The sequence below is a fragment of the Puma concolor genome, chromosome D2, assembly GCF_028749965.1.
Source record: "Puma concolor isolate L17-30 chromosome D2, mPumCon1.1.hap2, whole genome shotgun sequence".
NCBI classification, from domain to species: Eukaryota; Metazoa; Chordata; class Mammalia; order Carnivora; family Felidae; genus Puma; species Puma concolor.
The window spans coordinates 13,857,452-13,873,029 of record NC_141677.1 but is presented as its reverse complement, the minus strand read 5'-3'; positions in this window follow the sequence as shown (position 1 = coordinate 13,873,029).

Sequence of the window (15,578 nt, the reverse complement as noted above, 5' to 3'; positions counted from 1 at the left end):
TCGTCCAGTGAACGAGCCGGGCTCTGAGCCCGCACGACCGGACGGGGGGCTCAGTCTCCATATGTCCTACACGCGTCCGGAGGTCCGATCCACCTGCAAAGCACCTGTGTTGAGTTACTTAGGTGCCAGTTCTGTGACGGGCAGCCTCTGTGCATCTTGTCTTTCCAGCCAGTACGTGAGCCCTGCGAGTGTGGAGGCTGCGTGTCAGTTCTTCCCCCGTGTCCTTGTAGAAACTGGCAGGACGCCGTGCCTCATTGGCAGCCCCCAGATCTCTTCTGGATGGACTGACCGCTGAGAGAAAGGGATGAGACCCCAAGAGGCATGCGGGCTTAGCCCGAGCACCGTCCGGACGCTGTTCGGAACTGCAAGGCGGCTCCTCAGGCAACCAGGCTCCGCCTTAAAGACGGTCACAAATGCCGGGGGAGTCTCAGGGCTGTGTGGACCACACGCCGCGCCCCTCCCCTCCAGCCCCCCGCCCCCGGGCACGTGCAATCCAGGGGCTCCCCCGGCCTGCTGTCCACCGTCCCACAGAGGGGAGGCCTGGCTAGCAGACCAGAAAATGACCCATTCCGTCATGCTGTTTAGTCACGGCCCACACGTGGAGCGTTTGATTCTGTTCACTGTGGACTCCAGTGCAGGGACCTGCACATTTCTACCACTTCGTGTGCAATAACAGCAGAGGGGCCGTTGTTGTTGTTGTTGTCGTCGTTGTCAAAGATAATAAAAGTCTCCGATAGTCAGCCAGAATGTGTCCTTGTGACCTGCACAGGTTGGTAGCCAAGTGATAGGACACGTAATCAGGAAAAGGCAAACGTGTGTATTATCTACATCTCCTCATAACTGCATGCGATAACATAAAACGCAGGAAGTACCAGGCAAAAAGAATAAAAGCCGTCTATTCAACCCCTGGCATGCCTGCCCTCCCCTGCCTGCTCGAAGATCACCCTTCCGCAGATTAGGACGGGGCTGCTGTGAAACACACCCTGCCCCTGCCCCTGCCCCTTGTCAAGGCTGGGCCGGGCTCCTAGTTCCTGAGTCACAAATCGCCTTAACATCTGCGTTGTATCTGCTGGAGTTTAGGGTAGGCCCGTGACGTGCTTCCAGCCAAAGTCACAGGCTGGCTTCGGGTGCAGGGGTGTGGCCCCCTTTGTGCACGTCGACTGAACACCGCCCGTGTGCAAAGCCACCTGGAGGGAAGTGTGACCTTAGGGAGGGCACAGTCAGGCGTGGGGACAGCGTGCCTTGATCCTTTGGGAGAATTCTGATTTCTAATGACCCACGATTAAGGAGGACGATGCCCTGTCTCCAGGTGGGCATTCCTGCCCCGGCTCGCCAGGCACAGGTGAGCGGGAACAAGGTCCTTTGTCAAGTGCCCCAGAGACATCGACTGCATGCCCGTCTTGCACAACAGTCCACAGTAACCCTGCTCTGCTTGGTCCCAGGACAGACTCCGCATTCCTGAAGCCCAGCTTCTCTGAGGCGGCAAGCAGGGTAGAGGAGGGACTCTCCACGGCACACCCAAACCCAGAGGTATTCGGCCTCACTCCCAGAGAAGAGGCCTTAGCTACATTGTAGGCCACGCTAGGGGCTCTTTGTGGAAATTTGGGGATTGGCTAAATGAAATCTGGGAACTGGATCCAGGTAGGGAAGCCCAGCCTGCACTGTGGCCATCGGCACACCAGAGAAAGGGGGGTTCTGAGCTGAGGACTCAGTGCTCAGAGATACACTTAAGCTCCCTCTAGGGCGGCCTTCTTTGCCGTGGTTTCCTTCCCAGCGAGGACAGGGGAGGCCCCACACTTGCTTCTCCTGGAGACATACAGTCCCTGGAGTGGAGGGTCAGGAAATCCTGGGGTTTTTAGGATGCAGAGAAGGAACAGAATAGAGCAGGACCGGGCCATTTCCCGGAGGAGGAAGGAACCATCACCAACCAAATTCCTTATGACGCGTGCACTTGACAATTTCCAAAACACTGTCAAAGCAAGGGCTTCAGTGGAAGGCAGGACACATTCTCACCGCACGCTGTTCCTGATTTCAAAACCAAACCACCAGAAACATGAAGAGAAAACAAAAGGAGCCACCAGGAGCAATTAAGGCGTCCTCTGACGACTGATCATGATAAAGACAAAAAGACCCTGTCAGGCAAATCCTCTGATGCCTTCATTGATCGGATTCTTTCACCATCAAAAAGGAATGTGGTAAGACCAGCAGGGGCAGGGGAAAAAAGGGAAAGAAGGAGAGTGACTGGGGAAAAACTAGTTTCCTGCACCTAGTCATGCTTTTACAGTGACCCAGGCCTGCAGCCGTCGCTGGTGACAAATAATGAAAATCCAAGCACAGTTCTTTCTGGCGTGGTCACTTGTGAGTAAATGCAAGAACTGGCCTGTTTGTCAATATTCCCATCGACCTGATCCATTAGAACTCACAAAAGATATTTAAACACCCAACGGGTAATTAGAATCCACAACCACAAAGTTCAAAACATTGTATTGTAGGCAGTAATTTTGCATTTTAATTTTTTTTTAATGTTTATTGTTGAGGGAGAGAGAGACAGAGTGTGAGCAGGGGGAGGGGCCGAGAGAGGGGGAGACACAGAATCCGAAGCGGGTTCCGGGCTCCGAGCTGTCAGCACAGAGCCCGACGCGGGGCTTGAACCCACGAACCGTGAGATCATGACCTGAGCCAAAGTCAGACGCTTAAGCAATTGAGCCACCCAGGCGCCCCGTAACTTGGCATTTTAAACGAAAAAGCATTCCCTACAGGGCTCTGGAGATGGCAGAGGGTGTGTGTGTGTTGAGGGTGCTGGGACAGGAAGGGAGCCTGGCCTGGACTCTGGGCCACCAGCCCACCCAGCGTTTCACAGGGGGCGGGCGGTGCAGGCGGGGCCTGGCTGGGGGCGATTCTGTCAGAGCACAGTCTTCTCCATCCCGGCTCGTCCCTACCCACTGGGTTCTTGCATCTTTCTGGTTCCTAACCTCCCAGGTTTCCTCTCCCATTTCCAGGCCTCCTTGTGGAAATCTGGCTTTTGCTAGTATGCCCTCGGATCCTTCGTTAGATGTGGTGGACATGATGCTGTCCCGACTCTGGGCCACCAAGGATGACCTCCCTGGGAACCCAACTGTCCCCCTGCGCCCAGAGGGCCTGGGGCCACGGCTCCCTGACCAGGGAGCCCTCCTTCACGGCACAGGTACTTATTAGCATCCAGCCTCGGCTAGGGCCTTCCCCTGACTTGGAGAGGCAGCAGAGAGCACAGAGCACCTGCTCCCAGGGAGTTGCCAGTCTCACAGTGGCCAGAGACCAGGAATAAATAAAGAACCACACACATGAACGGGGAAGCGGCACGCAGGGGTAAGTGCTCCGCAGAGAACCAAAACAGGGTGGGAAAACACCTGGGCGGTGAGCAAAGGCCTCGCTGGAGAGCTGGACTTCGGTTCTGGATGGAGGAGGGAGCCAGGTCCACAAGGCCTGGGAGCAGCCTTCCTGGGGGAGGAGCCTGCTGGGTCCGGGGGCGGGGCAGGGATGAGTCTGGTGTATGTAAAACAGAGCAAGGGCGACTCGGGAAGAAGGTAGGGAGCCTGCAGAACTTCCAGTGTACGTTCTGGAAAGGCTGGAGACCAGCCATCGGTTAGGGAGCCTCAAGGGCCGTGACGGGTCTTGGGTCTACAACGTGCACCTTCACTTTGGTGGCTGTGTGAAGAACGTGTGTCCGGGGGAGCCCAAGAGGAGGCAGGAAGCCTGGTTAGGAGGCGCGTTCTGGGTCCCAGAGAGGGAGAGGGCTCTGAGCTAGCATGGGGGTCGCTAGCATGACCTTCGGCAATGCCCCACCTGGTTCGGTGAGGGGTGCTCTGGGATCCAGGCGGTGCCTCCCTCCGCGTGCCATCATCCCGAGCCCTCCCACCCAGGAGCTGGATTCAATCCAACTGAGGAAGGCCTCTAGGTCATTTCTGGCTGTAAACGGTCTCGCAGAAAAGATACACCTTGTCAGAAGCTCCTCTCACCTAACCCAGGATGCACCTCGTGGTCATTCCTTGACTTCCCGGTCCTACCCGCCACCCGCCTGTCTGACTCCACATGCGGAACCTGGCCGCTTCTGACCTTTGACTCCATCTCCTGGCCTCTCAGCCTGGCTCCTTCTCTCAGCCCAGCGGCTTCAGGGACAGAAGACGCAGCCAGGACCCTCCTGTTCGACTTGGCCCAATGGCACCAACACCGGGCGTCCCTCCGGGCGGACGTCGCCCAGGCCCGGCCTCGCTGGGGGGCGGCCCTGCTGACCGAAGACCGGTGAGCAGACTAGGTTCAGAGGTGAGACGGGAAAAAGAGAAGAGTCTCACCCGCTGACGAGGGAGGCAACAGAAGAGTGAAACCTTCCATACGGATTTCTAGAATGATCGTCGGAATGATGACACCCTTCGGGTGCCTGCCCACCCTGTGCCAGCTCCCGGCAGACAGCTGCCATTTTCTGATCTCCCCACAAGTGTCAGGCGTAGGGGTTGTCCCCGCATCACAAATGAGGAAACTGAGGTTCAGACAGCCTTAGAAGCATGTCAAGAAATCTCATCTAGGGGCGCCTGGGTGGCTCAGTCGGCTGGGCATCCGACTTCGGCTCAGGTCGTGATCTCACAGCTCGTATGTTCGGGCCCCGCGTCGGGCTCTGGGCTGACAGCTCGGAGCCTGGAGGCTGCTTCAGATTCTTTGTCTCTCCCTCTCTCTGCCCCTCCCCTGATTGTGTTCTGTCTCTCTCTCTCCCTCAAAAATAAATAAACATTTACAAAAAATTCTTTTAATAAAAAAAATTTACAAAACAGAAAGCTCGTCTGGCAGTGTAAAAGGACATTCCATCCCAGGCCTGGACCTGTTCCCGCAGCCCTGCTCCAGGAGTAGGTGGCCCCTGTCGCCCGGACACACGGGAATATGCCAGACGGTCTTTGCTCCCTTCTCTGAGACTCAATCAGGAGAAGACAGCTTGTCTCAGGCCTAGCCTGGGCCTCAGTCAGTGTAAATCCGGCGTGTTCATTTGTCCCTGGGTCTGTGTTCGCGTCAACGGGCTCCTGAGTCTCTCTCAAGCGTCATCTGTGCCTTCCGTTTTCCTCAGATTCTCAGCAACTCGGGGAAGGACTGAACTGTACGTTTCTTGTTTCTGGTTCCACAGCTCCAGGCTCTGTGCTCTAGGCTCTGTACCCAGGGAACACTCGATGAGTGTTATTGACTGGCTGACTCAGGCCCCGTCTGCCCACAAGAGCCATTTTGAGCAGCTTCGACTGAAATACGGATGGAGTCAGTTAAAGTCAAATAAGCAGTCTGGTCGATTTTCTTCTTCCTCCCCACCCCCGTCCCCAGTGCCGCCGGGAGACTGTGGGTTCCCTCCTTCACGGAGGAGGACAAGAGCCGGCGAAGCACCCCGCTTCCCCGAGAAAGGCAGCCCACGCTCTCTCCACCATTGGAGTGTGTCAGACGGATCCTGATTCTCCAAAGTGTCAGCCTCACCTGGCAAATGTTATTGGACACCTGCTCCTTGCCAGGCAGAAAGGAACAAACACGACCTGGCTCTCTGTGTCCCTTCTCTGTCGTTCTGCGAAATGACAGGGGAGGAAGGCGATTCTTAAAATTGAAAACAAAAAAAAAAGGACACCTGTGATTAGCCAAGAACTTACTTCTTTAGTCCATACACAGATACTTGAATACAGTGTAGCCTTCGTTAATAAAGTAAATCGGGGGGCGCCTGGGTGGCGCAGTCGGTTAAGCGTCCGACTTCAGCTCAGATCACGATCTCGCGGTCCGTGAGTTCGAGCCCCGCGTCGGGCTCTGGGCTGATGGCTCAGAGCCTGGAGCCTGCTTCCGATTCTGTGTCTCCCTCTCTCTCTGCCCCTCCCCCGTTCATGCTCTGTCTCTCTCTGTCTCAAAAATAAATAAACGTTAAAAAAAAACTTAAAAAAAAAAAAAAGTAAATCGGATACAAAACGAGTCAGGGTCCGTTCCCTGGGTAGGACTTTCTAAATCCTGAAACCCTACATTTTTGGGACTCCATATTAAAAGGAAACGCAAAATAAAATACACACGTGTGTTTGCTTGTGAACACTGTAAATATCTCCCATATAAACTGATGATACTGGTTGGATCCCAGAAGGGGAACTGGTGTCTGGGGGAGAGGTGTGAGAGGGAGACTTTGCACATTAATTCTTTGAAGTATTTTAAATCGTGATAATTTGAATAGATGACTTATTTAAGAAATAAGGAGATACCTTTTTTTTTTTTTTTAAAGCAAGACCACGGAAAGCAAAACTATACAGACATAAAGTCATCCAAGCTCAGGGGCGCCTGGGTGGCGCAGTCGGTTAAGCGTCCGACTTCAGCCAGGTCACGATCTCGCGGTCCGTGAGTTTGAGCCCCGCGTCGGGCTCTGGGCTGATGGCTCGGAGCCTGGAGCCTGTTTCCGATTCTGTGTCTCCCTCTCTCTCTGCCCCTCTCCCGTTCATGCTCTGTCTCTCTCTGTCCCAAAAATAAATAAACGTTGAAAAAAAAAATTAAAAAAAAAAAATCATCCAAGCTCTAGGCTACACCAACAAATGATCTTCCTAAAAAAACACACCCTCACATGGGGGCGCCTGGGGGGCTCAGCCAGTTAAGTGTCGGGGACTCTTGATTTCGGCTCAGGGCATGATCTCACGGTTCGTGAGTTCGAGCCCCACATCAGGCTCTATACTGACAGTGCAGAGCCTGCTTTGGATTCTCTCTCCCTCTCTCTCTGCCCCTCCCTTCCTCACTCGCTCTCTCTCAAAAATAAATTAAAAAAAAAAACATTAAAAAACCCACCACACCATCACTGTAATAACTTCATCATATTCAGATTTTGGTGGCATGTATAAATAACCTTTTCTGTAGGGATCCACTCTTCCAGAGCTGCTGGGTTCCTTCCTCATGCTCCATTAGGCACAGACCAGAGGGCGTGGGTAATCTTATGGGAAGGGAAAGTGGTGGAGAAGAGGTGAGTAGGTTGGCCCTGGACTGTTGTTTGTAACTTCACAGAACTCAGCAAAAACAGCACAGGAGGTGGGAGCAAGGGGGTGGAAGGATGGCGTCTCCAATTGGCCTCTCAATTCAACCTTGACCAAGCCTCAGCCTTGACCCTGCCTGGTTAGTCATCCATTGCTTTGAGCCCTGGTATGGAAGGCAGGAAGAGCATTTAGAAACAAGGAAAGAAAAAGAAGAAAGAAAGAAGAAAGAAAGAAAGAAAGAGAAAACCAGATGAGAGAGAAGAAAGAAGGGTGAAAAGGGAAGGTTTTGGACACTCCGCAGTGGGGGCTGGGAGTGCTACATCTCAGCTCACCCGGCCCCCATCCACCTGCCCGACCCCCCACCTGAATGAAGTCAAGGGAGCTTGTAAAAACCCGCAGGCTAATTCCGTAGCCTTTAAAGTAGAACCTCTCCTGCAGCAAAGGTCAGATGCTGTGGCTGGTTCCAAGCCTTCCCTGGGGGCTCCACGTATCCCCAGCTGTCCACCCCCAGGTGAGAGAGTACAGCCTGTGGAGAGGGAAAAGGGACGTTGCAGTAGGGGGGGAAGCCTATCCCCCCGAACGAAAGTCTCCTCTTCTCTTCCTCCACAACCATCAGCTTCAGGGTGGCGTCACTCACCAGCTGAGCTGCTTTCCACTTACAGATAAAAAGAGAGGGGCGAGAGGAGAGGGAGGGAGAGAAGCCAGCACAGATGTGAATTACTGGGTAATGCTGAGCGGCTCCCCTACTGAGCCTGTTGCCATGGCAATACACTCCGGTTATGGACCACTTTGGGAGGGGGTGCAAAGGATTGCAGGGAAACATCACGAAAAACAGCAGCGTGAGTTGGGCCTAGGCTGTCTTGTCTGTATTTCTGGAAGCATTTTTTGGACAGATGCATTTTTTTTTTTTTTTTTTGCCCCTGCCCCCGGCTCTCCCTCCTGCCTGCCCAGCGCTTCCAGACTTTCCATGTTCTTTTCCTCGCTTGCACCTTCCCATCATTCAGAGTGCCTCTCCAAGCCTGTCTTCCCTAAATAAAGCAGGAGGCTGTTGGATGTTTCCTCCACACGTGCTTTATCATACTCGCATATTCACCATGGCTGTGTTCAACCTCGCGTCTACAATATGGATTTACTAAATGTCCTGGGTCTGTCACATTGATCCTCGGTACGAGCTCTTCGAGCACTTCTTTGTTTCTGTGCCTTCATCCAACAGTGACTACTCCAGTGTGTGACACGGCGTGAGAAGGCAGAGCCAAGAGTCCGTTCAAGTTAATAGGGGAGCTGGGGGTTGGCAGGTGGCAAGGGGCGGAGGGCAGCCTCATTTGAGGTCACAGATCTCAGACATGAGGAGGCCTACGTGAGAGCTGGTCATCCGGTTCAGCGCTTGTTCGGTTTCTCCTTGGACACGGCTACCTCCTTCAGGAGAAGACCATTCAATGACTTAGCGATTTCCTCCTCAAAAATGCAAAAAAAAAGTGCTGGTTGTCCCCTGGGTGGGACTGCCTTCTCCTGCCACCGGGCCTTTCTACGATCTGTTGAGCACCCAGTGGGTATAAGGTGCCTGGCATTTCATTTAATCGTATCATCCCCACTTTACAGATGGGAAAACTGAGGTTCAGGGCAGGAGACTCCCTTAAGCCACTCAGTGAGCGAGGAGCAGAGCTGAGATTGGACCCCCGTTGTGCCTGACTCCAAAAACCACACCGAGCTGCTGCCCTTTGCTGCCTCGTAGAGTATATTGAGGATGAAGAAGCCAGCGTGCACCAGCTGGAGGGGGTCGGAGAGGAAGAAGGAGGCTGACTGACTCTGTCTGCTGGCCACCGACCTGCTCTCGGAGCTACAGTTGTCAGTCGTGGGGACTGGAGCTCCACGTTGCCGAGCAAATTATTGTCGGGGCAATTACGTACCTTGTCACCACCTCCCTCTTACCAAACAGAGGAGCAACGGGGATGGGCAGGAGGGAAGCGTGGCAGGTGCCAGGGTTTATGGTCCCGCTTGAGAAGGTGGGCTTGAGTAGACTATCCTTCGAGGCTATTGCTGTGTCATAACGGGTGTTGGCATACCCAGCAGTAATCACAATACCGCCACGTCCCGTTTATTGAGTGTTTATAGACCCAGGCACTGTCTCAGATGCTTTATAGTTACATGACTTTATATAACTGGCTCAGAAAGTTAGTGACTTGCCCAAGGTCCCACAGCTAGTAAGCAGCAGGACTTCAACCTGGTTTACTTGCAAACCTGTGCTCTTTTCAACACCGAAAACCAGCTCCCTGAGTCATCAATTCACCCGCCAAGCGTTTATTGCACACCTGCTACGGGAGGTACTGCTCTGGACACTGGGGATACATCAGTGAATACAGATTCCGGACCCCGTGAGAGGGGAGGAGGAGTGCGATGGAAAGAAAGAAAGAAACAAACAAACAAACAAAACAAAAACAAAAACCAGCGTGGGAGAAGAGGGCCTGGGAGGCAGGTGAAACCGGTGATATAGGCAAGTTCAATAGAGGTCGGGTGGGCCCGGCGAGCGGGTGAGATCAGAGCCGGCACCCGGCGAGGGACTTAGCCACGGCACTGTCGGGGGAAGAGAGTGGCAGACACAGAGAACAGATAGGACAAAGGCCCTACCGTGGCCACCCCCGGGGTGAACCCCAGTGGGGTTCTGAGCAGATACAGTGCCACCTGCCTTACATTTTCAAAGGACCACTGGCTGGCCTGTTGAGAGTAGAGCGCAGGTGTGGAGGAGAGAAGGAAGAACGCCTATTGGAGGTCACTGACACAATCCAGGGGGACGTGGTGGTGGCCCAGGGTGACCGTTAGCGGAGCTGGATATATTTTAAGGAAGGGGGATTTCCTGATGGTTCAGACGTAGGGTATAAGAGAAAGAGAGGAATCTGTATGACTTCAAGGTTTGGGGCTTGAACGGCTTGAGGAAAGATGTTCCCACCAGCTGGGATGGGAAGGCTGTGAGCGGAGCAGGTGTCGGCGGGAGGGGGCCCCAGGAGTGGTGAGGAACTCAGTTTTAGACACGTGGCGTTTAAGATGTCTGTTCCCTTTGCGGCGATGTCAAGAAGGCCTCTGGGTAATATTTTGAATGGGGGAAATATTTTAGAACTTCTATAAATAAGTATGACTTTCAAGATTTCAGGTGTAAGCTTCATTCACCAGGGGAGCAAAAACGATATCAAACTTCTTATTTGACATAAAACGCCTCATGGATTCAGTGCCATAGTATTCAGTACAATAGAAATTCCTGACCCGGGTGGGCAGGGAAAAAGGAGGAAAAATCACCCAGAAGCAGAAGAGGAAGCTAGTCTAGGATTACTAATTTTTGTTCCAGATAATCAAGAGCTGGCTGAATACATTCAAAGAAACCTTATGTCTGAGGAATAAAATGAATTTGAAATAAGTACTTTATCCGAACGGAGAATTCCCATTTCACATATAGATCTGGAAATAAAAAGCCTGATTAATTTCACATTAGGTTAACAAAACTCTTTTGGGACCTAGTCGTTAACCAAAAGTTAACCAGAGGACCAACAGGTAATTAATTATAGGTAGCTCTTTCTCTGAATTAACAAGGAGTGGGGAAGGGGCACCTGGGTGGCTCAGTTAAGCGTCCAACTTCAGCTCAGGTCATGATCTCGTGGTTGGTGAGTTCGAGCCCTGTGTTGGGCTCTGTGCTGACAGCTCAGAGCCTGGAGACTGCTTCGGATTCTGTGTCTCCCTCACTCTCTGACACCCCCCCCCCCGCTCCCCCTCTGTTTCTCTCTCAAAAATAAAATAAAAACATACAAATAATTTGAGAAGCAGTGAGAAGCACTATTGCTCTACCTTCTCCGCACCAAACTTACTTTAAAGCGTTTTCAAGTTTCTTGCCTAGTTGCTACAAGTCTCAGAAAAAAGACAGCCTTGCCACCCAATGGTTGGAGCTCCTGCTTTGGGTAAGTCACCGCCCGCGGTGTCTTTCCTTCCTGAGCCCTCGCTGTTCCGTGTACCTTTTGATATTCCTACTTTTTGATGTGTAGAAATGAACCTCATCAATTCAGATCTTGGGAAATCACCAGGCAAGACTGTGAAGTTTCGAGTATAAAATAATCATGGAGACGTTGAGAATCCACAGAACGAGCTCAGTCTGCACAAAGTTCAGAAAGTTCGGATAAAATACTTCTTGGCAAGGCAGGGTGGGGACTTCAACGGTGGACAAGTAAGATTTGAAGCCTTCTTGGAGAAAATGGGGCATCTTGTCCTAGAGCCCACAGCACACCTGCTGATGTTCTCTGTTTTTCTCTCAGGCTCTTGATTCTGTTTAGAAAATCTCTCATCATTATCGCCAGCAGGGTTTATGCTGAAGAGGGTCTGTGTGCATCGAGTGAAACAAAGACGGCCCAGGCCTCTGTGGGCACTGGCAACGTTTTTTGGATGAAGAGAGATAAGGAAACACCTTGAGTATTTCATCTTGGCCCTTCTGTACACGTCTTTGCACCTCTGTACTTAAGGGTGACAGCCTCTGTCACTACGAGCCAGCTTAGAACACGGGAGGATGTTCACAGGCTCCAAAGAACCAGGGGACTCTACTGACAGAGGGTGATGGGTGTCACGCACACACACACACACACGCACACACACACACACCCCATTCAACCTGAATATCAAATATCCACTGATATTACCCTCACTACTGCTAGGTTTGGAAACTGATGAAAACTCTTCCATTTGATACAGGCTTTCTATAAACAATGGTAGCTGTCTATTACACATCTGTTTCCTCACCGGTCTGTGAGCCCTGGAAAGACAAGGATGGGGCCCTTCAACTTTATATCCACAGTGGGAAGCTCCTCAGCCTGGTGCACAGGGGATGGCCAATAAACATTAACTGGCTGGATGGGGAAACTGAGGCACGGGTCTTGTCCCGGGGTCACTGTGAGACCCAAGTCTGGAAAAAAGTTCCGAATTTCCATTTGCAGACCAGAGGGCAGATGAGAGCATGTGCTCCGAGCTCGACATGATCCACAAAGAATATTTCCTGAGCTCCCTTCTAAGAAGGGGGCCAAGGAGCTAGCCATCTTTCTCCCCCCGACCCAGGCTTTTGTGCGTCTGCCCAGTGGAGGCAGCTCTAGAGGGCTGCTCCCGCGTCATCTGCTGGGAACATCACAGTCGAGGCTGTTCCCCACCAAGCTGCAGGATAAATGTCAGAGGGAGGGAAACACAGCCGCATTGGCAGACCACATTCTACTCATTCTGCTGAGGGTCATGCTTTGAAAATATCTCTAATTTTGTTTTCATAGCTTGTTAACCTTTTCCTTCCCAAAACAATGCCTGTGTTTGTTTTGGCTCCTGTCACGTACTGAGGACGGGTCTGAGTTGGTTGCACAAAAGCATTTTTTCCCTTAATCTCATTACAAGGGCTCCTCAGTCTCAAATTCTTCCCAGGGCTCACTTGCTGTGAAGTGATTTCCTCTTGGAATCGTTTTCTCTTTGTGAAGCTGGGAGAGCCAGTATGTTTGGTTGTGTAGGGAAACGGGGACAGAGAGCAAAGACAAAGGCAAAGAAGGCAAAAACAGGCAATGCTGTGCTGGACTGAGAAGCTCCAATATAATATGGACCCGACCTACAACTTCTGCAGCTCGGAACAGGGATATCCGAATTCTGATTTGCTTTGGCATGCCACGCTGATTTCATTCTTCTTACTGTTTCCCGTCTACCTGAAGTTTATAAAATGTGTGAATAAAAGGGCCAAAGCCTTCATAGCTGGTATTTCCCATGTGTTCAGAATATCTTATTTTATCCTTTCTGTCCCTTGAATGTTGGCCACGTTGGCTTAGTACTCACACACATGGCATTTCAAACATATTCTTTCTTTCTTTCTTTCTTTCTTTCTCTCTTTCTTTCGAGAGGAGGAGAGGACTTGAGCAGGAAAGGGGCAGAGAGGGAGAGAGAGAGAGCAAGAGAGAGAGAATTCCAAGCAGGCTCTGCATAGTCATCGCAGAGCCCGACACGGAGCTCGAACTCACGAACTGTGAGATCAAGACCTGAGCCGAAACCAAGAGCCAGACGCTTAACCGACCGAGCCACCCTGGCACCCTCAACACGCTCCTCTGAAGCGTTGCAGACAAATTCACGCTGAGTTTTTATTCTCATGTTTTAACGTTCTCCTTCAGTTCTTGAGGAATTTTATGTTCAACTATGGGGGGGGGGGGGCTCTTCACTAAAATATGTCTTTGCCCTTTCGATTGCATCAAAGACCGTATCTGCACATACAAAAGTGAAACCAGGGACAGAAGATTCTGGAAGATGAATGGCAGAGCTGGGGGAAACTAACAAATCACGCCAAAACCAAAACCAATCGGCCGTAGCCCGAATCATTCAATGACCGAGGAAAAGAGCGAAGCCATGTTTTCCCTCTTGGCTGTCGGATGTACGTAGGTTGTGTGCGTGCTCTCCTATGGAACGGAAAAACATGCCTTCGCCTTCCTCAGGCCCACATGTTACCCCCCCCCCCCCCCGTTCATTAGAGAAATGGGGTGACCACCCTTCGAGGGGCAGGACGGGCAGTGGTTAGAGCAGGTGCGCCTGGCATTCTTTCTGCGACTGAGCCCCTAGCTCTGCCCAGCAAGTTTCTTCCCTCATCTATCCCATGGGGCTAATAATAGCACCTGCCCCCTGGGAAACCAGAAAGCACTTGTGCTTCTCCCCTTCAGCATGATTTTGGACATGAGCTGAGAGAGAAGAAAACAAACACAGTCCCTGTTCTTCAGTAGCTTCAAAGCCTGTGAAACTTACAAATGAACGAAGAGGCTACATGTCGGCACCCAGCCTCTCCCACGATCTCTTTATTGTGCGTTCTCGTAAAGTGTACGTGGGTGAGGGAAGGACCCCCGGAGCCCTGAGTCCTGGCCCTGCAGAGCTTCTCAATCACCATTCATGGTGGAGGCTCACAGTCCCCCGGTGCCATTTGCTAGAGGGGAGTGACTCATCCTGATGCCAAGAGTAATGCTGACAGTTCATTGAATTCCAGAGCTAACGTGTCTTCCTACCTATAGCAATTCTTCACAGCTCCTGGCTCAAGATTGCTCTAAGCAAGCTACTGTGTTTATGAGAGAGAGAGAGAGAGAGAGAGGGAGAAAGAGAGAGAGAGAGAGAGAGAATGTGTGTCTTTCTCAAGTGATTGAAACGTCATGTTTATATGTAAGGTTTCATTTCGCTTTGATTTTCAGGCTTAGAATGCATGCGAACTTGGTCCGGGAGCAAATGGACCAGACAGTTTCTATGGCCGAAGATTGCTGTTAACGTCTTCCTACGAGGCTCAGGGCAATGACAGACCAGCTTCCACTGGCAAGCAGCTGGCCTCTGTTTTGATAATCCTTTCTCTTCCCAGCAATGACCAAGGGCGGTTGCTATTTGCTGACTGCCTGGCTGCTGTTTTGAAGTATCGAAATTAATACATGTGTAGAGAATTTCTTTGAGCAAAGATTTATTTCTAGAGTCCCTTCACAGCGTGTGTACGTTTCAGGGGGAGAGAGACAATGCCAAGTGAGGAAGACCAGTATTTCTATTTGGAGCACTGAGTGTTGGGGGGTGGGGGGGGGGAGGTTGGCTTGATCGGGCTGATGGAAGTCAGGTGGTCCTGGATTAAGAAGGAAGCAGGTGGTGAATAAATGCAGGTAGCAGTAGATGATTCATTCAGGGAATGAATTCAGCAAGCTGCTTCAGAGATCGTGTGCACACAAAAGCAAACTTTTGGGGAGATGCCAAACTAGGCAGTGGGGACTGGGAAAGGGATCCCCCATGTGGGAGGCTTGGCCCCCTCCAGATGGTTCTTTAGATGCCAACAATGGTTTCTCATGGCTGGTCAGCTCTTTCTCTTTGGTTCCTGGTTATTCGAGATTCACCTGAGGCAAAAGGACAACATAGGGAAACCCCTCGGGGCCATCCCCTATGGAAGCTCTCTTTGTTCCCAGCACAATGCACAGCCTGCCCTGTCTGCCTGTCCAGAACCCGGCTCAGGCTGACAGCTTACCACCACAGGAGCAGGAAGAAGCTTCCAGCTATGGGGAGCGAGTAGGCAGAGGGGAGGCCATGTGGAGGGACGGTCCACGGTCCCGTGGAGTCCCAGGGCTGCAGATCCTGCACCTTTGCAAAACGTCTTAGGGGTCCCTTCCGGTTCTGACTGTGGCCCTGAGGATCAGAGGACATATGGCTACATGGGCAGAAAGCCTGGTGACCCCCATCTTCAACCCTCCATTGCTACAGATGAAACATTTGATTTACCCGTGTTCATAGGAAGACCTCTGCATCGGCCTTGTTCTGAACCCCTCCGAGATCACCTGCAGGTCAATAGTGTGCCTGGGACCGGATGAGGAGGGCTTGAGGCCAACTGCTTTGGTTTGGCGACCGCAGTCTTCTAGGCATTTCTATCCAGTAGAATCCTTCCTCCTTATTCTCCAATAACTGGTTATAGAAGTGCATTCAAGGGATGCAGATTTGAGTCCTGGCTAGTCATCTGGAGTTCCTTTGGAAAGGTTCTTAACTCTCTGGAGTCTTGGAGTTTTTTTTTTTTTCCCCCTGAAAATTCTGGAATAATAGTGGTAA